The sequence below is a fragment of the Salvia splendens genome, unplaced genomic scaffold, assembly GCF_004379255.2.
Source record: "Salvia splendens isolate huo1 unplaced genomic scaffold, SspV2 ctg998, whole genome shotgun sequence".
NCBI lineage: Eukaryota > Viridiplantae > Streptophyta > Magnoliopsida > Lamiales > Lamiaceae > Salvia > Salvia splendens.
The window spans coordinates 1-26243 of record NW_024599690.1 but is presented as its reverse complement, the minus strand read 5'-3'; the positions used below and the strand labels follow the sequence as shown (position 1 = coordinate 26243).

The 26243-nt window shown below is 33.4% G+C and overlaps 2 long non-coding RNA genes across 13 annotated transcripts; both read left to right on the top strand.

Annotated features, from left to right (window-relative positions):
* Nucleotides 1-10: 10 nt before the first annotated feature.
* On the top strand, nt 11-3468 carry LOC121792023. 6 transcript variants are annotated; one of them, XR_006048803.1, is made up of 13 exons: nt 11-143; nt 295-413; nt 503-843; nt 945-1016; nt 1116-1202; nt 1301-1412; nt 1517-1679; nt 1768-1888; nt 1992-2191; nt 2296-2435; nt 2525-2663; nt 3092-3225; nt 3378-3468. It is a non-coding gene; the product is annotated as an uncharacterized LOC121792023 (long non-coding RNA). The 6 variants fall into 6 exon arrangements; XR_006048805.1 differs by having other exon boundaries at nt 3366-3468; XR_006048808.1 differs by having other exon boundaries at nt 945-1036.
* LOC121792024 lies at nt 3468-11458 on the top strand. Of its 7 annotated transcripts, XR_006048810.1 has the most exons (22): nt 3529-3926; nt 4028-4099; nt 4199-4285; nt 4384-4495; nt 4600-4762; nt 4851-4971; nt 5075-5274; nt 5381-5520; nt 5609-5721; nt 5826-5897; nt 6464-6591; nt 6693-6773; nt 6869-6995; nt 7214-7498; nt 7636-7892; nt 8005-8038; nt 8136-8207; nt 8305-8368; nt 8512-8546; nt 9439-9557; nt 10988-11093; nt 11179-11458. It is a non-coding gene; the product is annotated as an uncharacterized LOC121792024 (long non-coding RNA). The 7 variants fall into 7 exon arrangements; XR_006048812.1 differs by lacking the exons at nt 8305-8368; nt 8512-8546; nt 9439-9557; nt 10988-11093; nt 11179-11458 and adding an exon at nt 3468-3495 and having other exon boundaries at nt 3585-3926; nt 7636-8038; nt 8136-8150; XR_006048813.1 differs by lacking the exons at nt 8305-8368; nt 8512-8546; nt 9439-9557; nt 10988-11093; nt 11179-11458 and adding an exon at nt 3471-3506 and having other exon boundaries at nt 3585-3926; nt 7636-8038; nt 8136-8150.
* Nucleotides 11459-26243: the final 14785 nt, after the last annotated feature.

Below are 26243 nucleotides of genomic sequence, written 5' to 3'. Positions count from 1 at the left end.
CTGATGCAGTGGTCTAGGCAACTGGTATGCTGTTTTATCTTATGATGCATCTGTCCGCCTATGCCTCCACTCGTGGGCAAGGAGCTATATGAGAGCTCCTCCCTTTTTGGAAAATGAATGTTCACTGCTGAGGGATGTATTAGGTGAGATAATCTCTGGATTTTGTTTTTAATTTTCTGCTGCATATGCTGATTAGTTAGCTTCCAAAGCATATTTTGGTTTCTTTGCACAAAAGAAAGTTATTTAAAAGGGTATATCTGCTGTTACATTAACTTTCCTCAGTTAAATTTGCAGGTTAAGAAATATATTATTAAAATCAGAGGAAAAGCTGACGAGGAAAGATCATTCTGAACTTGTGGGTGAAGGCGCTTACGTAAAGTCTAAGAAAACCATCGGGAAGATTAGAGTTCAAGGTGACTATGTGGTATTACAAGAAAATTGTTTTATGCTTCTTGAGCATGGCTTGTATTTAACTGTACAAAGTTTTTCTATTATTTTTCAGTTCGTAATGTGAAAATGGGGACGAAGCAACCCACTGGTTTCACGTTTACATCTTTAAAGTCTTCATCCACGGTGAAGCTGGAAACATTTCAGCAAAGGTTATCAAATGTGAAATTGGTTGTTTCATCCAACAAAAAGAAACAAAAAAAAGAAAAAAAAGAAAAAAAGAAAAAAAGGAAAAAATGAAAAAGAGAAAAAAAAGAAAAAAATAAAAAAAATCTGACATTGTAAGAGGCTCTCTTTATTGCATAGAAGCGTTGCACACTTAATTGTTGGGACTCGTGGATACTTGAAAGAAGTACCCATGCTCATAAAGCGCATCAACTTATGAATTGGTGCAAGGTATGCATGTTTCTTACATTCATTCATATATCAATTATGGAGTCTTGTTTCTCATTCAATCTAACTTCTACTCGGATTGCAAATCTTGTTTTTAATTGCAGAATCATATTCTTGTATGTTGAGATTGAAAAGTTCGTCCGAAGAGGATGCATTGGGAATGCAACCGGGACCTGGTGAAGCTCGTGTTTTATATGTTTTGTTTCTCATTCTCCGTCTAGTTCTTAAGTTTGGCAGATCATCAATAAGTGAATTATACTGCTCTTGATCTGCAGCTTGCCAGGTGGATTTGGAGATGATCTGAATCTGAATTATATTGTGGGCATGTTCTTGTTCAGGTGGCTGACATTTCTGATGAATTGGTACTTGATCTTGACCTCATGTTTGGTTTTTTGTTGTTTTGAAACAGATCTGTTTATGTGTCTGAAAGGGTTAAATTTTTCTGCTTGTTTTAATGCAGGGGAAGAAGCGTCGTCAGTGTGTTATATCCGGGGAAAAAGAGCATGAAAAAGCTGAGAAAAATACAGCTATACATCAACTACTCAACCACTGCAGATAAAGATAGTTACAAGGTATATGCAGATGTTTTATATGTCATGCTTAGCGCCTATTTCGTTCAGAATCAAGATTCCATCCTTCGGCGAAAGTGGCATCACTAACTATGTGTTACGTCCAGTGCATATCTGTAGCAGAAACTATCGCTTAAGACTGTGTTTTGGAGACTGCGATGAAAGGCCAACAGTTTCAGCACAGAAACTTGTTGCTACATGGTTCGTGGAAATGGTTGGTGGATTCATTTGCATCTTTTCTGGAGTTTTAGATGCATACACAAAGCTCAGGTATCATGAATGTGCATTTCTGGTTACCTGGAACGGCTATATATGTTTCCACAATTGTTAAATGCATTCTTGCTTTTCGATCTTTTAGATACCTTTCATACGTTATGGATATCTCCACAGCAACAGTAGATTATCTTGATTTGGTGCACGACATTCTGCTGCCCGTGGTAATCAAAGACAAAAGTAAGCACACATTGAGTCACTAAGAGGTAGGTCGTTATGTGGCAAGTTGTCGTTTTCTTATAATTTTTACATTTCCTGGTTATTGTATGATAGTATCTAATTTAATGTCTTGATTGTTTTCCTGATCAGGCCAGTTTTCTGGGAGAAGTTTCTGTTTCTGTTCAAATTGAGCAGATACTCACTCTGGTCTTCGAGAATTTCAAGTAACTTGATGAATCATCGATGTCGGGTATTAAAGATGTATTCGGACCTGCAACAGGATTGGCTGCACCTGCACTTGATCCAGCTTTGTAGCTCTACAAATGGTTGCATGCTATTCTTTCCCCGAGGTGCGCTTAAAGCTATGTAGATATTTCCATGTGGGAAGGTGCCGGTGCTCAAACCGTCGCCTGTTTGTCTTTCTTTTTTATATAACTGTGATGTTTCTCTGCAGATTGCTACGAGAAAAAGGTCAATCAGGCACTTGTTTGAAATTGATAAGTTCTTTTCGACTAATAACGAAAACATGTTATTGGATCCCGTGGCTGTCTCCACAGCATATATGAAAGGAAAAACTAATGCATGGGTCTCAAGGTAATAAAGAAGAATTTGTCTTTATTATGATTTGGAATTAGAAAGTTCTTTCTACAGTTTTAATCTTACTGATTATTAGTTTTCTACAGATGTGAAGGTAGCAGTGAAAAACAAAGTTCCTCTTGTAAGGTCGTTGACTTGAGCTGTGTTACATTCTGTATTGAAACAAGTAACACAGCGACCATACCTAAGGTTCACGAGGAATATGTTCCCTCATTTATTTTGGAGGTAAGTTAGAAGCATAATCTGTTTCTCTCAACCATGCATATTTATTTTGATTTTTTTCAATCAATTACTTCTTTAACACCTGATATTGATCATTGAATCAAAATATGTCTCGGAATCTCAATTGTTTGTAATGAGTAACTCCGTTGTAAAAAAACTTTATATTCCACTGTTCCACAAAGAAATATGTCAGAGATGACAGATGAATTAATAAAATATCTTTTTCTTCACTTCTAGATTTTGCGTAGCTATAAGTACATTGTTGCAAAAAGCATTATCAATTTTTTATGCTAGGAGATATTCCCATAGGAAATTCGGGATTCTTTATGCCTGATAAACATGAAAGATCTTGAAGTTAATAGTTCTCATTTAGCTTATTTTCATGGAAGCAGATCTTTTAATACTTGTTATGTCATCTAAAACTGATGCAGTGGTCTAGGCAACTGGTATGCTGTTTTATCTTATGATGCATCTGTCCGCCTATGCCTCCACTCGTGGGCAAGGAGCTATATGAGAGCTCCTCCCTTTTTGGAAAATGAATGTTCACTGCTGAGGGATGTATTAGGTGAGATAATCTCTGGATTTTGTTTTTAATTTTCTGCTGCATATGCTGATTAGTTAGCTTCCAAAGCATATTTTGGTTTCTTTTGCACAAAAGAAAGTTATTTAAAAGGGTATATCTGCTGTTACATTAACTTTCCTCAGTTAAATTTGCAGGTTAAGAAATATATTATTAAAATCAGAGGAAAAGCTGACGAGGAAAGATCATTCTGAACTTGTGGGTGAAGGCGCTTACGTAAAGTCTAAGAAACCATCGGGAAGATTAGAGTTCAAGGTGACTATGTGGTATTACAAGAAAATTGTTTTATGCTTCTTGAGCATGGCTTGTATTTAACTGTACAAAGTTTTTCTATTATTTTTCAGTTCGTAATGTGAAAATGGGGACGAAGCAACCCACTGGTTTCACGTTTACATCTTTAAAGTCTTCATCCACGGTGAAGCTGGAAACATTTCAGCAAAGGTTATCAAATGTGAAATTGGTTGTTTCATCCAACAAAAAGAAACAAAAAAAAGAAAAAAAAGAAAAAAAGAAAAAAAGGAAAAAAATGAAAAAGAGAAAAAAAAGAAAAAAATAAAAAAAATCTGACATTGTAAGAGGCTCTCTTTATTGCATAGAAGCGTTGCACACTTAATTGTTGGGACTCGTGGATACTTGAAAGAAGTACCCATGCTCATAAAGCGCATCAACTTATGAATTGGTGCAAGGTATGCATGTTTCTTACATTCATTCATATATCAATTATGGAGTCTTGTTTCTCATTCAATCTAACTTCTACTCGGATTGCAAATCTTGTTTTTAATTGCAGAATCATATTCTTGTATGTTGAGATTGAAAAGTTCGTCCGAAGAGGATGCATTGGGAATGCAACCGGGACCTGGTGAAGCTCGTGTTTTATATGTTTTGTTTCTCATTCTCCGTCTAGTTCTTAAGTTTGGCAGATCATCAATAAGTGAATTATACTGCTCTTGATCTGCAGCTTGCCAGGTGGATTTGGAGATGATCTGAATCTGAATTATATTGTGGGCATGTTCTTGTTCAGGTGGCTGACATTTCTGATGAATTGGTACTTGATCTTGACCTCATGTTTGGTTTTTTGTTGTTTTGAAACAGATCTGTTTATGTGTCTGAAAGGGTTAAATTTTTCTGCTTGTTTTAATGCAGGGGAAGAAGCGTCGTCAGTGTGTTATATCCGGGGAAAAAGAGCATGAAAAAGCTGAGAAAAATACAGCTATACATCAACTACTCAACCACTGCAGATAAAGATAGTTACAAGGTATATGCAGATGTTTTATATGTCATGCTTAGCGCCTATTTCGTTCAGAATCAAGATTCCATCCTTCGGCGAAAGTGGCATCACTAACTATGTGTTACGTCCAGTGCATATCTGTAGCAGAAACTATCGCTTAAGACTGTGTTTTGGAGACTGCGATGAAAGGCCAACAGTTTCAGCACAGAAACTTGTTGCTACATGGTTCGTGGAAATGGTTGGTGGATTCATTTGCATCTTTTCTGGAGTTTTAGATGCATACACAAAGCTCAGGTATCATGAATGTGCATTTCTGGTTACCTGGAACGGCTATATATGTTTCCACAATTGTTAAATGCATTCTTGCTTTTCGATCTTTTAGATACCTTTCATACGTTATGGATATCTCCACAGCAACAGTAGATTATCTTGATTTGGTGCACGACATTCTGCTGCCCGTGGTAATCAAAGACAAAAGTAAGCACACATTGAGTCACTAAGAGGTAGGTCGTTATGTGGCAAGTTGTCGTTTTCTTATAATTTTTACATTTCCTGGTTATTGTATGATAGTATCTAATTTAATGTCTTGATTGTTTTCCTGATCAGGCCAGTTTTCTGGGAGAAGTTTCTGTTTCTGTTCAAATTGAGCAGATACTCACTCTGGTCTTCGAGAATTTCAAGTAACTTGATGAATCATCGATGTCGGGTATTAAAGATGTATTCGGACCTGCAACAGGATTGGCTGCACCTGCACTTGATCCAGCTTTGTAGCTCTACAAATGGTTGCATGCTATTCTTTCCCCGAGGTGCGCTTAAAGCTATGTAGATATTTCCATGTGGGAAGGTGCCGGTGCTCAAACCGTCGCCTGTTTGTCTTTCTCTTTTGAATATAACTGTGATGTTTCTCTGCAGATTGCTACGAGAAAAAGGTCAATCAGGCACTTGTTTGAAATTGATGAGTTCTTTTCGACTAATAACGAAAACATGTTATTGGATCCCGTGGCTGTCTCCACAGCATATATGAAAGGAAAAACTAATGCATGGGTCTCAAGGTAATAAAGAAGAATTTGTCTTATTATGATTTGGAATTAGAAAGTTCTTTCTACAGTTTTAATCTTATTGATTATTAGTTTTCTACAGATGTGAAGGTAGCAGTGAAAAACAAAGTTCCTCTTGTAAGGTCGTTGACTTGAGCTGTGTTACATTCTGTATTGAAACAAGTAGCATGGTTGCATGATATTCTTTCACCCGAGGTGCGCTTAAAGCTATGTAGATATTTCCATGTGGGAAGGTGCCGGTGCTCAAACCTTCGTCTGTTTGTCTCTCTCTTTTGAATATAACTGTGATATTTCCATAGGTTCTTAGTGAAGGCCTATCATGGATGGTTTCTGCAGTGGACGACTTTGGTACTTCTCATATTAAGCTGAAGGTGCTCAAAACTTATCGGTTTTAACATGCGTGATAATCATTTTCCAGGATTTAATTGACTTATGCAAGTACGTCGGTTTACAATCTAGTGCAGCTACATCTAGAAATGCAACAGTTTGTTGGTCCAGGTGTTACATTTTTTAAACTCAGTCACTGGATGTGTTGCGAGGGAGCTTATTAGTGTGGTTTTACTGAAATCAAAATAGTCAAATCTGAAGAGGAATTAACTGTTTTTTTCCTCTTCTTGAAGATATACAGGGATTTCTGTCTTATGGGGATACATTTTTTAAAACTCAGCTTTCATATCTGGGGATGTGTTGGGAGGTGGCTTATTAGAGGGGTTTTATGGAAATCTTAATAGTCAAATTTGAAAAAGAAGTAACTGTGTTTTTCTCTTCTCGAAGATATAAAGTGATTTCTGTCCGATGATAAACTTGCTTTACTAAGTACTCTCGACGCCGAGTATGACAATATTAATTTTTTTTGTGTGTAACTGTCATTTTTCTTATGATATGTTTTTTTCTTCAGTTCAAATTTACAAATATTACCCTTTGCATGCATCTGCAGCTTTAGGAAGGTTGATAAAGTAACTGATTCTACATCAACTGCGGTGAGTGGTGGCATCACTGGCATGGATGGTCTTCCACGTCAAGATATCAGTGAAAAGACTACCCCCCCTGTTAAAAGGCTTAGAGGTTTCTGATTTGAAAGTTGGTTAAATGGAGTATATGTTTGTTAATCATCAAATCTATGAATGATTTAAGAGGGCATGCTGTCAATCTGACTTTATCTTCAGTGTAGGTCCGTTCGGAATCTATTGAAAGTGTGACCAAAATTCTGGAAGAGGCGAACAAACCTATTCTGCCTGCTGGAACTGGTACGTTCAGTGAAAATTTTGAAATAACTATCAACTTTTGTATATGGAGTATATAATTATCTACATGATATGCCCTTTTATCTTTCTTGTTTTAGGAGATCTATTTGGAGCTCTAAAAGGGCGTCCACACGACAGTAACAGCATTTTTTTTATTATTGCTACTTAGTCCACAATCGGTACTCTTACGACTGCAATGGACTGCCAGTTGAGAAGTCAGGCAAGGTACTCTCGTATACTATTAGTTATACTATTATTAAGAGTCTCTTGCGCTAACTAACTGTGAGTTACAATCCCAATATTATAAATACTTGGGATCCTTTAGATAATCTTGAAAACGTCAAACACAATATTTGTACCTTTAAATCCCAATATTCAAACTCTTCTGTCATGTACATAGCTCCTGTGAGGCTTGATCATTTACATGAATGTGGCTCATGCAGGGCATTCTTTCAGATGCCTTGAAATGCCTTGGCGACACAAAAAGCATATGATTGAGTGTACAATGAGAGTACCAATGCTTGGTGCTGCTCATCTCGATAAAATGGTCTGTAGTCATTTTAGAAAATAGTGTTTTTCGACTTCCTGCTTTGAGTATTGTTAACCTCACGCTTGCTGATGTCTTTAGCGTTTAGCTACCATATATTATTCTCTCAGATGCTGAAATAGGCATAGAAGGGCGCAGGGATCTTTTTAAATGGCTATCAAGAAGACAACTTGCTGGATTGGTGAGTTTCCTTGATGAAATAAAGCTGGTCAAACCCACTGCATCTACTATGATGGTTTTTCATTATGCAAGGTTGTTATTCTGTAGGTAGTTGTGTATCAACTTATGTCTCTAGATATTTTTTGGTTACCTTTCCAGGATAAATAAGCAGATGGTTGTAAAGCGGCTGAACCATGCTTTAATGAAATATTGAGAGGGTTTATGGACAAGAAACGGTATGAACATCCAAATTTTTTGTTACTTGATTGATGTTGGCCAACTCTTTTAGCTGCTATGTGGCGCCTAGACCTATCTTATATCTCTTCCCTTATATGTACCCAAAAAATTGAGATATATACAACATTTTGCTTTAGCTGTTATTAGCAAACGACTGAAGCCATATGGAGCTCTTCAAGGTATTATGCTACTTACATTTAACTCATTCATCTCCTAGTAAAAAAATATATTTATGTTTTTCCACTTTTCCATATCATTATATTGATTTTTTTCGTGCCACATCCATTGCAGATAATTATGAATCTGGTAGATCTGTTTCGTCAAGGTTATCAGCTAAACAAATTTTTGTTCTTTTACTTATTTTAGTCTGTTGTTCTTGTAGATGTATTTGATTAAATAATTTACTTTTTTCCTTTTTGTAGGTACACCGGGTGCTTTTTCATATTGCAAATGCCAAACCAGGGTTTGGAAGATATCATCCTTTTAAGGGCGTGGTGGATGGAATGCTTTTACTTCATTTACTGTTGGCATTATGTTTTGTTTATTTTGTTAGATCTTAATAGAGGGCATTCTTTGGTGAAAATTATGCAGGTCATAGCAATTGCCACAACTGAAGGATTCAAGAATGAAGCTAAAAACATGCTAGTTGCATCTGGTAACATTGAACATGCATATGTTCCAACTCAACATCTTATACGTCTAGTGTAGAGGCGAGGAGTACTGCAACTGATTTAGTTCTACTTTCCCTGCTTTTGAATCTATGTTCTTTTACATCTACCATCTTTGATTGTTTTGCAGGATGGATAGACAACGACGTGAAGAGGAGTTGAAAGGTAGGTCTTCCAAAAAGGGTTCTCTGTAATCTATATTGAATCGACTAAACATGTTTTTGGAACTTATCTTACTTTATTTAGGAATGGAAGTTGTCTTCTTATGTAATGAATGTCCATGGCCATAAAATTGCTTGCTATACCCATGGGATGAAAAATGGTTGATGTTATTTCCTCTAATTGCTTGGCGGGGGTACACATCTTTTCATAAGGATGAGGTATATTCCAGAGTTATTTATTTTAGTTAGTGTAGAAACATGCCTATCCTTGGTCTATGTGATTCTTAGTGTCTAAATTGTCCTCCCCCCCCATGGCCCGCTTGCTATATAAAAATAGCAAAATCGTTAACATAAATACAAAAATAAAAATACGGAGTGTGGAAGTACTCTGATGTTTTCCTTTTAGTATGATATGATCTAATATTGTGAACATTACGTCCTTCCCCTTTTCCTTCTCTGTTTTAAATATGCATGCCACAGTTCTTGCCTTCTCAAAGCAGCCTTACCAGAGTTTCATACGTTTAATGTAATGAAGTGTTCATACTATCAGACTTATCTTCCTTTGATAATGACCTTCTCATCAAACATTAGGGGTAGTTTGTTGTCCACATATGGGAGATGGAATTAGAAATGTAATAGAAATGATATGGTATGGTCTATTCTTGTAAACATTACCCCCTCCCCCTTTTCCTTCTCCTCTGCTTTAAATATGCATGCCACAATTCGTAACTTCTCAAAGCAGGTTATCTGAATTTTTATATGTTTGACATATCTTGCTTTGATCATGACCTTCGCATCTTGCTTTGGAACACCCCATACAGATATTTTGGGATTCAGTTCATTTAATTCAAAATGCTGTGCTTGAACGCTAATAATTCAGTTTCGATATTCATCAGGGCCATCGAAATTCCATGGCTTCTTCTCCTCGGATGTTCAGTCCTTTTCGATAAGCGTTTTCGGAGTAACTCTTACCAGCCGCATCGACATGCTTCGTGAGAACCGGAAGCCAAAAAGGGTGAGTTTTTTTGCAATCTAAATAGTACTTCTAATATCATTGATTTCGTATCTATTTAGCCCTAACCTTGATTGTTCTTGTTTTCGATTCGTATAGTTCTGAAGCAGTTGATCATGCTAAGTGATTTACTGAGTGAACATTAAATAGTGTTGTAAAATAATCTTCAAGCTTACTGTGATAGTTGTAATGTACCCCATTCTAAAATTTCCAGTTTGCCTTTAGGGTTTAGGATCAGTCAGTAAGTGTTCTGGGTACTTTACTGCTTTATGAGCTGTTTTAGATGCTTTGAAGAAGCATGCAGATTCAAAAGTTCATCCCTTCCTAGGTTATCAGTTAATGTAATTATTATGAATTTCAGTCTGACGTCTGGCCACAGTACTGCAATTATAGGAGCACATTGTAGAGAGAGCACTTAATAAGATTTCAGATAGTTATACTGAATCACTGATCATCATAGTGCCAATACTGATCAGTGACACAGTCTTATTCAATCTTTTGCTCTACATATTGAGGTATTTGACATAGTAATACTATTTGCTTGTTAAGTAGTTGAACATGAATATGAGAAACAAATGTATGTTTCCTAAAAACATGACAAATGTTATAATGCTATCTGGATGTCATCATGATAGCACTTTAACGTGATCGCTGCAATTGGGTCCTTTTGTCTATGTGCTTGTGATAATACTTCTACTCCAAGTTATTTGCGTGAACTCATGATCAATGCAATTGCGTCCTTTTATTTTCAGATTGTAGGCACATTGTCTAGATTAGCAGTTCCTTCTTTGATCCTCCACTACAACATATACCACCATGTTCTCCAGATGAGAAGAAACCATTCGTTACTCCTAATTACATAAAGAAGCCAGCACAATACACCTAAACTTCTTAAGGCAAGTAATAGGGTCTTTGTCTACTTTAGTTCACTTGATACTTTTTCTATTTTTCCTTGTTCTGACAGTATTTTGAGAGCTAATCTACTCACTCCCACAATTAGATATGCAGTGGCATTGTGCTGTCAATACAATCTGCCTCGTCAGGTTTGCCAGTCTTCTAGGTCAACCTAAGCAAGTAAATTATCACTTTTAGTTGTGCTACTTTCTCTTTGTGTGCTTATGGATTATATTAACATTGGGATTGCTGTTACGGCTGAGAGAAGAGAAACTCATGTAGAGGTGATTGGATGTAGCTGTCTTATACTTTTTGGTCACTGTCACTTGATTTTGGTCCTTTTGGTTTTCACATGCTTTTTACTCTGGGGATTTTTGTTCCTTGTTATGGTTGTATTCTCTGGTTACCTATGTGCTAACTTATAATTCTCTTGATCATTGATATAAAAATGGTAGTATTCTCAAATCGAATGGTCATTTGAATTCTTCAAATATCCTGGTTAGGACTGTAAATGTGATTATTTAACCCTGTTCGAACAGGTATTGGATATAGGCCTCCTTACCCTTGGACAATGGGAATTCTTGGTTTCTTGCTGAGATTTATGCAATGCCGAACATGATGATGATCCTCAAATTTTAGATTGAGGTAATTCTATATTATTTGGTTGCTTCAGTTTTCTATTTTTATTCAATGGTACTATTGGAGGTTGATTTTGTAATCACGATAATAGTATGCTACACCTAGCCCTCATTCATACGGAACTTTGACCGGGGATGACAAGTGAGTTAGCTTAGGATATTCTGACCAGCTTCCTTATGCTCAAGGCCTTTTACAAGGACAATCAGAATATGCAGTTAGTCAAGTCTCTCCACATCCATCACACTTGTATTAAATACTTACTAACGATCTATTACTTTTGCAACAAACTTTTGTATTGTCGCAGGTACAACAACTAATATTGAAAACCAAATGGTTGTCAATAAGAAGCTTTATACTATGGCTTCATTCCAGTTATATGTTTTCTTTTTTTTTTTCAGTGCCGGTTGCCATGGATAGACAACTGAAGAACTTTTCTTGTAGATATATTCCTTTCCAATGTGAATTTTTTACTAAAGAAGTTATGCTTTTTTAAATTACAGATTATGCAATGGAGCCTAGATAAACAACTAAAGAAATTGTCTTGAAGGTATATTTCTTTCCAATGTGAATTGATTACTAAAGAAGTCATGCCTTTTTACATGGCAGGACAGTAATAGTGTGTAGTGTGTGCAGTACCTGCATGTGTATTTTATGTATGTGTGCATGTCATTTTTTTGTTTGTGTATGTGGAGCGCGTGTATATTTTATCAATGTAATCAAATAGCAGATATGGTGGCGCCATGGCGCTATGGCATGGCGTTCAGTGGTTGAAACGCCATAGCACCATGTCGCTGCCATAACACCGCCATATCCGACATTTGACAACATTGCGTGTGTATTGTATTTAGGAATGGGGCATTATGCAAGAAACATGGAGGTTAGAGTTGTATTTTATACTTTATTAATTGTTTAAAGTGTTTTAGATGTTATATTTTAATTATTTTCTAATTTCTGAATTATATATAAATATATAAGTATTATTTTATTTATTTAATTATTGACCGCCATATCTGCCATATCCCTGTGGCGGTTTTTAGGCGAACCGCCATAATCCGCCATACGAGAGTAGTGTCTTGATTTCGCGTATATGCGTGTTTGTCGTGCATGTATTTTGTGTAACTATTGCAATGTGTGTATATGCATGTATTTTTTTCATATAATGTGTGTAACGTGTATTTGTTTATAGTGTATTATGTGTACATCGTGCTTTGTGCTTTATAGTGTATTGTGTGTACATCGTACTATGTGCTTTATAGTGTATTGTGTGTACATCGTACTATGTGAAGTGCATGTATTTTATGTGTATGGTATGTATAGTGTATTTATTTCATTTGTTTTGTGTATAGTATGTGTATTGTGTATAGTGTGTATTTATATTTTGTGCAATGTAAGCAGTGTGTATTTTTTTTGTTGTGTGTATGTGTGCAGTGTTTGTATTTTGTGTATAATAAATTTGCCTACGTGTGCATATTTTTTGTTTATATTGTGCTTGAATAGGATGTGTGGTGTGTGTATTGTATATATATATTTGTGGATAGGAGTGTAGCGCAATGTTTGTATTTTGTATAGTGTGTATTGTGTGCGTTTGTAGTGTGGATTTTGTGGATTATTTGTATTTTTCCTGTGAAGTATGCAGTGTGTGTATTTTGTGGTAAGTGTGTGTAATTTGTGTTTAATGTGTGTATTTTGTCCGGGGATGTGTATAGTGTCTGTTTTTATATTTTGTATATAATCTGTATTTTTTGCAATGTATGTATTTTGATTAGTTGTGTTGTGTGCAATGTATGTAGTGTGGAGTGTGTGGATTGTGTGTATAAAGTGCATTATGTTTATTTTATGGGAAGTGTGTTTATTCTGTGTATGTAGTATGTTTATTTTGTGTTTAATGTAAGTATTTTATTTATGAAGTGTGTATTTTTTGCTTAGTGTATAGTGTGTGTTCTTTATATACATTTGTTTGTATTTTGTATATTGCGTATTTTATGCAATGTATGTATTTTGTATAGTGTGTGAAGTGTGTGTATTTTTGGTTGTATTTTGACTAGGGATGTGTATAGTGTGTGTATTTTATGCAATGTATGTATTTTGAATAGTGTGTATTGTGTGGATTATATGTACACTGTGTATAAATTGTGCATTTGTGTGTATGTGTGTGGAAGTGTGTATTTTATTATTAATGTTTGTATTTGGATCGGGGATGTGTATAGTGTTTATTTATATTTGGTATAGTCTATGTATTTATGCAATCTATGTATTTTTGTGATGTGTGTTTTTGTGTTTAATGTGTGTATTTTATTATTAATATTTGTATTTTGACCAGGGATGTGTATAGTGTGTCTATTTTATGCAATGTATGTATTTTGAGTAATTTGTATTTTTGCAATGTACGAAGTTTAGAGTATGTGGATTGTGTGTTTAATTTGTGTATTTTATTATTAGTGTGTCTATGTGTATTTTGTGCTTAATGTATGTAATATATTTATAATGTGCGTATTTGGATCAAGGATGTGTATAGTGTTTATTTATATTTGGTATAGTTTATGTATATTATGCAATGTATTTATTTTTATTAAATGTATTGTGTTCAATGTATGCTATGGAGTGTGTCTGTGTGTGAATTGTATATTTTGTGTTTAATCTATCTATTTAAATATTAGTGTGTGTATTTTTTACTAGAGATGTGTTTAGTGTGTGTTTATGTGTGTGAAGTGTGTCTATGTGTATTTTGTGTTTAATGTATGTAATTTATTTATAATGTGTGTTTGGATCGGGGATGTGTATAGTGTTTATTTATATTTGGTATAGTCTATGTATTTTTGTGATGTGTGTATTTTATTATTAATGTTTGTATTTTGACGAGGGATGTGTATAGTGTGTCTATTTTATGCAATGTATGTATTTTGAGTAATTTGTATTTTTGCAATGTACGAAGTTTGGAGTATGTGGATTGTGTGTTTAATTTGTGTATTTTATTATTAGTGTGTCTATGTGTATTTTGTGTTTAATGTATGTAATATATTTATAATGTGTGTTTGGATCAAGGATGTGTATAGTGTTTATTTATATTGGTATAGTTTATGTATTTATGCAATGTATGTATTTTTATTAAGTGTATTGTGTTCAATGCATGCTATGGAGTGTGTCTGTGTTGTGAATTGTGTATTTTGTGTTTAATCTATGTATTTTAATGTTAGTGTGTGTATTTTTACTAGAGATGTGTTTAGTGTGTGTTTATGTGTGGGAAGTGTGTCTGTGTATTTTGTGTTTAATGTATGTAATTTATTTATAATGTGTGTTTGGATCGGGGAGTGTATTGTGTTTATTTATATTTGGTATAGTTTATGTATTTATGCAATGTATGTATTTTTGCGATGTGTGTTTTTCGTGTTTATTGTGTGTATTTTATTATTAATGTTTGTATTTTGACCAGGGATGTGTATAGTGTGTCTATTTTATGCAATGTATGATTTTTGAGTAATTTGTATTTTTACAATGTACGAAGTTTGTAGTATGTGGATTGTGTGTACTTTGTGCATAAAGTATGCATTGTTTGGGATGTCCGTGTATGTGTGGGAAATTGTGTATTTTGTGTAGTGTGTATTTTGAATACAGTTTTGTATTTTGTGTGTATGATTTTAGTGCATTTATGTTTTATATAATGTGTTTATAGTGCTACATATGTAGTTCTCGTATATGAATATTATAATGTGCTACGGGTATTGTGTGTAGTGAATATATTTTGTGCATGTATTGTGCGTGCTTTGTGTATAGTGTGTGTTTATATTTTCAGTAACGTGTTTTATTATGTGCAATATATGCAATGTGTGTTTTTTGTGTTAAGTTTATGTATTTTCTATTTATTTGTGTATAGTGTGTGTATTTTGTATAGTGTATGTTGTGTGTAATGTAAGCAGTGTGCATTTTGTGCATTTTGCGTATTTTGATCGGGATGTGTACAGTGTTTGTTAATATTTTGAATAGTGTGTTTATATGCAATTTATGTATTTTATATAGTGTGTACTGTGTGCAAGTAGTGTGGAGTGTGTGCATTATGTCTACTTTGTGTGTAAGGTGTGCATTGTGTGTATTTTTGGGAAATGTGTGCATGTGTGTGTATTTTTTGTTTATGTGTGTATTTTGACCGAAGATGTGTATTATACAATGTATGTATTTTGTATAGTGTGTATTGTGTGTAAAGTGTGCATTGTGTGTATTTTGTGGTAAGTGTGTGTGTTTCTGTGTATTTTGTGGGAAGTGTGTCTATGTGTTAAGTGTGTGCATTTTGTATTAGTGTGGTGGTGCGTGTATAGTGTGTGTATGGTGCGTGTACAGTGTGTATTCTTTATATATAGAGTCTCTGCACACGGTGTATATTTTGAATACAGTTCGTATTGTGTGCAATGTATGTACTGTTTATAGTTATTTTCCCTATGTGTATCTTTATGTTTATAATGTGTTTGAATAGATTGTGCGGTGTCTGTATTGTATATATATATTCGTGGATAGTGTATATGTGTAGCGTAATGTTTGTATGTTTATTAAGTGTATTGTGTTCAATGCATGCTGGTGGAGTGTGTCTGTGTGTGAATTGTGTATTTTGTGTTTAATCTATGTATTTTATTATTAGTGTGTGTATTTTTTACTAAGATGTGTTTAGTGTGTGTTTATGTGTGGGAAGTGTGTCTATGTGTATTTTGTGTTTAATGTATGTAATTTATTATAATGTGTGTTTGGATCGGGGATGTGTATTGTGTTTATTTATATTTGGTATAGTTTATGTATTTATGCAATGTATGTATTTTTGCGATGTGTGTTTTTCGTGTTTATTGTGTGTATTTTATTATTAATGTTTGTATTTTGACGAGGGATGTGTATAGTGTGTCTAATTTATGCAATGTATGTATTTTGAGTAATTTGTATTTTTACAATGTACGAAGTTTGTAGTATGTGGATTGTGTGTACTTTGTGCATAAAGTATGCATTGTTTGGGATGTCCGTGTATGTGTGGAAATTGTGTATTTTGTGTAGTGTGTATTTTGAATACAGTTTGTATTTTGTGTGTATGATTTTAGTGCATTTATGTTTTATATAATGTGTTTATAGTGCTACATATGTAGTTCTCGTATATGAATATTATAGTGTGTTACAGGTATTGTGTGTAGTGAATATATTTTGTGCATGTATTGTGCGTGCTTTGTGTATAGTGTGTGTTTATATTTTCAGTAACGTGTGTATTATGTGCAATATATGCAATGTGTGTTTTTTGTGTTAAGTTTTATGTATTTTCTATTTATTTGTGTATAGTGTGTGTATTTTGTATAGTGTATGTTGTGTGTAATGTAAGCGGTGTGCATTTTGTGCATTTTGCATATTTTGATCGGGATGTGTACAGTGTTTGTTAATATTTTGAATAGTGTGTTTATATGCAATTTATGTATTTTATATAGTGTGTACTGTGTGCAAGTAGTGTGGAGTGTGTGCATTATGTCTACTTTGTGCGTAAGGTGTGCATTGTGTGTATTTTTGGGGAAATGTGTGCATGTGTGTGTATTTTTGTTTATGTGTGTATTTTGACCGAAGATGTGTATTATATAATGTATGTATTTTATATAGTGTGTATTGTGTGTAAAGTGTGCATTGTGTGTATTTTGTGGTAAGTGTGTGTGTTTCTGTGTATTTTGTGGGAAGTGTGTCTATGTGTTAAGTGTGTGCATTTTGTATTTAGTGTGGTGGTGCGTGTATAGTTGTGTATGGTGCGTGTACTGTGTGTATTCTTTATATATAGAGTCTCTGCACACGGTGTATATTTTGAATACAGTTCGTATTGTGTGCAATGTATGTACTGTTTATAGTTTATTTTCCCTATGTGTTTGAATAGATTGTGCGGTGTCTGTATTGTATATATATATTCGTGGATAGTGTATATGTGTAGCGTAATGTTTGTATTTTTTATTAAGTGTATTGTGTTCAATGCATGCTGTGGAGTGTGTCTGTGTGTGAATTGTGTATTTTGTGTTTAATCTATGTATTTTATTATTAGTGTGTGTATTTTTTACTAGAGATGTGTTTAGTGTGTGTTTATGTGTGGGAAGTGTGTCTATGTGTATTTTGTGTTTAATGTATGTAATTTATTTATAATGTGTGTTTGGATCGGGGATGTGTATTGTGTTTATTTATATTTGGTATAGTTTATGTATTTATGCAATGTATGTATTTTTGCGATGTGTGTTTTTCATGTTTATTGTGTGTATTTTATTATTAATGTTTGTATTTTGACCAGGGATGTGTATAGTGTGTCTATTTTATGCAATGTATGTATTTTGAGTAATTTGTATTTTTACAATGTACAAGTTTGGAGTATGTGGATTGTGTGTACTTTGTGCATAAAGTATGCATTGTTTGGGATGTCCGTGTATGTGTGGAAATTGTGTATTTTGTGTAGTGTGTATTTTGAATACAGTTTGTATTTTGTGTGTATGATTTTAGTGCATTTATGTTTATATAATGTGTTTATAGTGCTACATATGTAGTTCTCGTATATGAATATTATAATGTGTTACGGGTATTGTGTGTAGTGAATATATTTTGTGCATGTATTGTGCGTGCTTTGTGTATAGTGTGTGTTTATATTTTCAGTAACGTGTGTATTATGTGCAATATATGCAATGTGTGTTTTTTGTGTTAAGTTTATGTATTTTCTATTTATTTGTGTATAGTGTGTGTATTTTGTATAGTGTATGTTGTGTGTAATGTAAGCGGTGTGCATTTTGTGCATTTTGCATATTTTGATCGGGATGTGTACAGTGTTTGTTATATTTTGAATAGTGTGTTTATATGCAATTTATGTATTTATATAGTGTGTACTGTGTGCAAGTAGTGTGGAGTGTGTGCATTATGTCTACTTTGTGCGTAAGGTGTGCATTGTGTGTATTTTTTTTGGGAAATGTGTGCATGTGTGTGTATTTTTGTTTATGTGTGTATTTTGACCGAAGATGTGTATTATACATGATGTATTTTATATAGTGTGTATTGTGTGTAAAGTGTGCATTGTGTGTATTTTGTGGTAAGTGTGTGTGTTTCTGTGTATTTTTGGGAAGTGTGTCTATGTGTTAAGTGTGTGCATTTTGTATTTAGTGTGGTGGTGCGTGTATAGTGTGTGTATGGTGCGTGTACTGTGTGTATTCTTTATATATAGAGTCTCTGCACACGGTGTATATTTTGAATACAGTTCGTATTGTGTGCAATGTATGTACTGTTTATAGTTTATTTATGTCTCTTTATGTTTTATAATGTGTTGAATAGATTGTGCGGATTCTGTATTGTATATATATATTTCGTGGATAGTGTATATGTGTAGCGTAATGTTTGTATTTTTTATTAAGTGTATTGTGTTCAATGCATGCTGTGGAGTGTGTCTGTGTGTGAATTGTGTATTTTGTGTTTAATCTATGTATTTTATTATTAGTGTGTGTATTTTTTACTAGAGATGTGTTTAGTGTGTGTTTATGTGTGGGAAGTGTGTCTATGTGTATTTTGTGTTAATGTATGTAATTTATTTATAATGTGTGTTTGGATCGGGGATGTGTATTGTGTTTATTTATATTTGGTATAGTTTATGTATTTATGCAATGTATGTATTTTTGCGATGTGTGTTTTTCGTGTTTATTGTGTGTATTTTATTATTAATGTTTGATATTTTGACCAGAGATGTGTATAGTGTGTCTAATTTATGCAATGTATGTATTTTGAGTAATTTGTATTTTTACAATGTACGAAGTTTGGAGTATGTGGATTGTGTGTACTTTGTGCATAAAGTATGCATTGTTTGGGATGTCCGTGTATGTGTGGAAATTGTGTATTTTGTGTAGTGTGTATTTTGAATACAGTTTGTATTTGTGTGTATGATTTTAGTGCATTTATGTTTTATATAATGTGTTTATAGTGCTACATATGTAGTTCTCGTATATGAATATTATAAGTGTGTTACAGGTATTGTGTGTAGTGAATATATTTTGTGCATGTATTGTGCGTGCTTTGTGTATAGTGTGTGTTTATATTTTCAGTAACGTGTGTATTATGTGCAATATATGCAATGTGTGTTTTTTGTGTTAAGTTTATGTATTTTCTATTTATTGTGTATAGTGTGTGTATTTGTATAGTGTATGTTGTGTGTAATGTAAGCAGTGTGCATTTGTGCATTTTGCGTATTTGATCGGGATGTGTACAGTGTTTGTTAATATTTTGAATAGTGTGTTTATATGCAATTTATGTATTTTATATAGTGTGTACTGTGTGCAAGTAGTGTGGAGTGTGTGCATTATGTCTACTTTGTGTGTAAGGTGTGCATTGTGTGTATTTTTGGGAAATGTGTGCATGTGTGTGTATTTTTTGTTTATGTGTGTATTTTGACCGAAGATGTGTATTATACAATGTATGTATTTTATATAGTGTGTATTGTGTGTAAAGTGTGCATTGTGTGTATTTTGTGGTAAGTGTGTGTTTTCTGTGTATTTTGTGGGAAGTGTGTCTATGTGTTAAGTGTGTGCATTTTGTATTTAGTGTGGTGGTGCGTGTATAGTGTGTGTATGGTGCGTGTACTGTGTGTATTCTTTATATATAGAGTCTCTGCACACGGTGTATATTTTGAATACAGTTCGTATTGTGTGCAATGTATGTACTGTTTATAGTTTATTTTCCCTATGTGTTTGAATAGATTGTGCGGTGTCTGTATTGTATATATATATTCGTGGATAGTGTATATGTGTAGCGTAATGTTTGTATTTTTTATTAAGTGTATTGTGTTCAATGCATGCTGTGGAGTGTGTCTGTGTGTGAATTGTGTATTTTGTGTTTAATCTATGTATTTTATTATTAGTGTGTGTATTTTTTACTAGAGATGTGTTTAGTGTGTGTTTATGTGTGGGAAGTGTGTCTATGTGTATTTTGTGTTTAATGTATGTAATTTATTTATAATGTGTGTTTGGATCGGGGATGTGTATTGTGTTTATTTATATTTGGTATAGTTTATGTATTTATGCAATGTATGTATTTTTGCGATGTGTGTTTTTCGTGTTTATTGTGTGTATTTTATTATTAATGTTTGTATTTTGACCAGGGATGTGTATAGTGTGTCTATTTTATGCAATGTATGTATTTTGAGTAATTTGTATTTTTACAATGTACGAAGTTTGGAGTATGTGGATTGTGTGTACTTTGTGCATAAAGTATGCATTGTTTGGGATGTCCGTGTATGTGTGGAAATTGTGTATTTTGTGTAGTGTGTATTTTGAATACAGTTTGTATTTTGTGTGTATGATTTTAGTGCATTTATGTTTTATATAATGTGTTTATAGTGCTACATATGTAGTTCTCGTATATGAATATTATAGTGTGTTACGGGTATTGTGTGTAGTGAATATATTTTGTGCATGTATTGTGCGTGCTTTGTGTATAGTGTGTGTTTATATTTTCAGTAACGTGTTGTATTATGTGCAATATATGCAATGTGTGTTTTTTGTGTTAAGTTTAGTATTTTCTATTTATTTGTGTATAGTGTGTGTATTTTGTATAGTGTATGTTGTGTGTAATGTAAGCGGTGTGCATTTTGTGTATTTTGATCGGGATGTGTACAGTGCTTGTTAATATTTTGAATAGTGTGTTTATATGCAATTTATGTATTTTATATAGTGTGTACTGTGTGCAAGTAGTGTGGAGTGTGTGCATTATGTCTACTTTGTGTGTAAGGTGTGCATTGTGTGTATTTTTTGGGAAATGTGTGCATGTGTGTGTATTTTTTGTTTATGTGTGTATTTTGACCGAAGATGTGTATTATACAATGTATGTATTTTATATAGTGTGTATTGTGTGTAAAGTGGGCATTGTGTGTATTTTGTGGTAAGTGTGTGTGTTTCTGTGTATTTTGTGGGAAGTGTGTCTATGTGTTAAGTGTGTGCATTTTGTATTTAGTGTGGTGGTGCGTGTATAGTGTGTGTATGGTGCGTGTACAGTGTGTATTCTTTATATATAGAGTCTCTGCACACGGTGTATATTTTGAATACAGTTCGTATTGTGTGCAATGTATGTACTGTTTATAGTTTATTTTCCCTATGTGTGTATCTTTATGTTTATAATGTGTTTGAATAGATTGTGCGGTGTCTGTATTGTATATATATATTCGTGGATAGTGTATATGTGTAGCGTAATGTTTGTATTTTTTATTAAGTGTATTGTGTTCAATGCATGCTGTGGAGTGTGTCTGTGTGTGAATTGTGTATTTTGTGTTTAATCTATGTATTTTATTATTAGTGTGTGTATTTTTTACTAGAGATGTGTTTAGTGTGTGTTTATGTGTGGGAAGTGTGTCTATGTGTATTTTGTGTTTAATGTATGTAATTTATTTATAATGTGTGTTTGGATCGGGGATGTGTATTGTGTTTATTTATATTTGGTATAGTTTATGTATTTATGCAATGTATGTATTTTTGCGATGTGTGTTTTTCATGTTTATTGTGTGTATTTTATTATTAATGTTTGTATTTTGACCAGGGATGTGTATAGTGTGTCTATTATGCAATGTATGTATTTTGAGTAATTTGTATTTTTGCAATGTACGAAGTTTGGAGTATGTGGATTGTGTGTACTTTGTGCATAAAGTATGCATTGTTTGGGATGTCCGTGTATGTGTGGAAATTGTGTATTTTGTGTAGTGTGTATTTTGAATACAGTTTGTATTTTGTGTGTATGATTTTAGTGCATTTATGTTTTATATAATGTGTTTATAGTGCTACATATGTAGTTCTCGTATATGAATATTATAGTGTGTTACGGGTATTGTGTGTAGTGAATATATTTTGTGCATGTATTGTGCGTGCTTTGTGTATAGTGTGTGTTTATATTTTCAGTAACGTGTGTATTATGTGCAATATATGCAATGTGTGTTTTTTGTGTTAAGTTTATGTATTTTCTATTTATTTGTGTATAGTGTGTGTATTTTGTATAGTGTATGTTGTGTGTAATGTAAGCGGTGTGCATTTTGTGTATTTTGATCGGGATGTGTACAGTGCTTGTTAATATTTTGAATAGTGTGTTTATATGCAATTTATGTATTTTATATAGTGTGTACTGTGTGCAAGTAGTGTGGAGTGTGTGCATTATGTCTACTTTGTGTGTAAGGTGTGCATTGTGTGTATTTTTTGGGAAATGTGTGCATGTGTGTGTATTTTTTGTTTATGTGTGTATTTTGACCGAAGATGTGTATTATACAATGTATGTATTTTATATAGTGTGTATTGTGTGTAAAGTGGGCATTGTGTGTATTTTGTGGTAAGTGTGTGTGTTTCTGTGTATTTTGTGGGAAGTGTGTCTATGTGTTAAGTGTGTGCATTTTGTATTTAGTGTGGTGGTGCGTGTATAGTGTGTGTATGGTGCGTGTACAGTGTGTATTCTTTATATATAGGTCTCTGCACACGGTGTATATTTTGAATACAGTTCGTATTGTGTGCAATGTATGTACTGTTTATAGTTTATTTTCCCTATGTGTGTATCTTTATGTTTATAATGTGTTTGAATAGATTGTGCGGTGTCTGTATTGTATATATATATTCGTGGATAGTGTATATGTGTAGCGTAATGTTTGTATTTTTTATTAAGTGTATTGTGTTCAATGCATGCTGTGGAGTGTGTCTGTGTGTGAATTGTGTATTTTGTGTTTAATCTATGTATTTTATTATTAGTGTGTGTATTTTTTACTAGAGATGTGTTTAGTGTGTGTTTATGTGTGGGAAGTGTGTCTATGTGTATTTTGTGTTTAATGTATGTAATTTATTTATAATGTGTGTTTGGATCGGGGATGTGTATTGTGTTTATTTATATTTGGTATAGTTTATGTATTTATGCAATGTATGTATTTTTGCGATGTGTGTTTTTCGTGTTTATTGTGTGTATTTTATTATTAATGTTTGTATTTTGACCAGGGATGTGTATAGTGTGTCTATTTTATGCAATGTATGTATTTTGAGTAATTTGTATTTTTACAATGTACGAAGTTTGGAGTATGTGGATTGTGTGTACTTTGTGCATAAAGTATGCATTGTTTGGGATGTGTGTGTATGTGTGGAAATTGTGTATTTTTGTGTAGTGTGTATTTTTAATACAGTTTGTATTTTGTGTGTATGATTTTAGTGCATTTATGTTTTATATAATGTGTTTATAGTGCTACATATGTAGTTCTCGTATATGAATATTATAGTGTGTTACGGGTATTGTGTGTAGTGAATATATTTTGTGCATGTATTGTGCGCTTTGTGTATAGTGTGTGTTTATATTTTCAGTAACGTGTGTATTATGTGCAATATATGCAATGTGTGTTTTTTGTGTTAAGTTTATGTATTTTCTATTTATTTGTGTATAGTGTGTGTATTTTGTATAGTGTATGTTGTGTGTAATGTAAGCGGTGTGCATTTTGTGCATTTTGCGTATTTTGATCGGGATGTGTACAGTGTTTGTTAATATTTTGAATAGTGTGTTTATATGCAATTTATGTATTTTATATAGTGTGTACTGTGTGCAAGTAGTGTGGAGTGTGTGCATTATGTCTACTTTTGTGTAAGGTGTGCATTGTGTGTATTTTTTGGGAAATGTGTGCATATGTGTGTATTTTTTGTTTAAGGTGTGTATTTTGACCGAAGATGTGTATTATACAATGTATGTATTTTATATAGTGTGTATTGTGTGTAAAGTGTGCATTGTGTGTATTTTGTGGTAAGTGTGTGTGTTTCTGTGTATTTTGTGGGAAGTGTGTCTATGTGTTAAGTGTGTGCATTTTGTATTTAGTGTGGTGGTGCGTGTATAGTGTGTGTATGGTGCGTGTACTGTGTGTATTCTTTATATATAGAGTCTCTGCACACGGTGTATATTTTGAATACAAGTTCGTATTGTGTGCAATGTATGTACTGTTTATAGTTTATTTTCCCTATGTGTTTGAATAGATTGTGCGGTGTCTGTATTGTATATATATATTCGTGGATAGTGTATATGTGTAGCGTAATGTTTGTATTTTTTATTAAGTGTATTGTGTTCAATGCATGCTGTGGAGTGTGTCTGTGTGTGAATTGTGTATTTTGTGTTTAATCTATGTATTTTATTATTAGTGTGTGTATTTTTTACTAGAGATGTGTTTAGTGTGTGTTTATGTGTGGGAAGTGTGTCTATGTGTATTTTGTGTTTAATGTATGTAATTTATTTATAATGTGTGTTTGGATCGGGGATGTGTATTGTGTTTATTTATATTTGGTATAGTTTATGTATTTATGCAATGTATGTATTTTTGCGATGTGTGTTTTTCGTGTTTATTGTGTGTATTTTATTATTAATGTTTGTATTTTGACCAGGGATGTGTATAGTGTGTCTAATTTATGCAATGTATGTATTTTGAGTAATTTGTATTTTTACAATGTGCGAAGTTTGGAGTATGTGGATTGTGTGTACTTTGTGCATAAAGTATGCATTGTTTGGGATGTCCGTGTATGTGTGGAAATTGTGTATTTTGTGTAGTGTGTATTTTGAATACAGTTTGTATTTTGTGTGTATGATTTTAGTGCATTTATGTTTTATATAATGTGTTTATAGTGCTACATATGTAGTTCTCGTATATGAATATTATAGTGTGTTACGGGTATTGTGTGTAGTGAATATATTTTGTGCATGTATTGTGCGTGCTTTGTGTATAGTGTGTGTTTATATTTTCAGTAACGTGTGTATTATGTGCAATATATGCAATGTGTGTTTTTTGTGTTAAGTTTATGTATTTTCTATTTATTTGTGTATAGTGTGTGTATTTTGTATAGTGTATGTTGTGTGTAATGTAAGCGGTGTGCATTTTGTGTATTTTGATCGGGATGTGTACAGTGCTTGTTAATATTTTGAATAGTGTGTTTATATGCAATTTATGTATTTTATATAGTGTGTACTGTGTGCAAGTAGTGTGGAGTGTGTGCATTATGTCTACTTTGTGTGTAAGGTGTGCATTGTGTGTATTTTTTGGGAAATGTGTGCATGTGTGTGTATTTTTTGTTTATGTGTGTATTTTGACCGAAGATGTGTATTATACAATGTATGTATTTTATATAGTGTGTATTGTGTGTAAAGTGGGCATTGTGTGTATTTTGTGGTAAGTGTGTGTGTTTCTGTGTATTTTGTGGGAAGTGTGTCTATGTGTTAAGTGTGTGCATTTTGTATTTAGTGTGGTGGTGCGTGTATAGTGTGTGTATGGTGCGTGTACAGTGTGTATTCTTTATATATAGAGTCTCTGCACACGGTGTATATTTTGAATACAGTTCGTATTGTGTGCAATGTATGTACTGTTTATAGTTTATTTTCCCTATGTGTATCTTTATGTTTATAATGTGTTTGAATAGATTGTGCGGGTGTCTGTATTGTATATATTATTCGTGGATAGTGTATATGTGTAGCGTAATGTTTGTATTTTTTATTAAGTGTATTGTGTTCAATGCATGCTGTGGAGTGTGTCTGTGTGTGATTGTGTATTTTGTGTTTAATCTATGTATTTTATTATTAGTGTGTGTATTTTTTACTAGAGATGTGTTTAGTGTGTGTTTATGTGTGGGAAGTGTGTCTATGTGTATTTTGTGTTTAATGTATGTAATTTATTTATAATGTGTGTTTGGATCGGGATGTGTATGTGTTTATTTTATATTTGGTATAGTTTATGTATTTATGCAATGTATGTATTTTTTGCGATGTGTGTTTTTCGTGTTTATTGTGTGTATTTTATTATTATTGTTTGTATTTTGACCAGGGATGTGTATAGTGTGTCTATTTTATGCAATGTATGTATTTTGAGTAATTTGTACTTTTACAATGTACGAAGTTTGGAGTATGTGGATTGTGTGTACTTTGTGCATAAAGTATGCATTGTTTGGGATGTCCGTGTATGTGTGGAAATTGTGTATTTTGTGTAGGCGAGGTGGATAATTCAATGCATCGTCTCGAAGCCTTGTAGGTCATTTCTTTGCGCCCCAAGATTAGGTGGTCGAGTGCCATTGAAAGGTAGTCCGCGGCGAAAACAACAAGGCCGGGATATGGGATCTCCTTGCCCCCTCGCATTGATTTGAAGAAGCCGGATGGTGCACCGTTTAT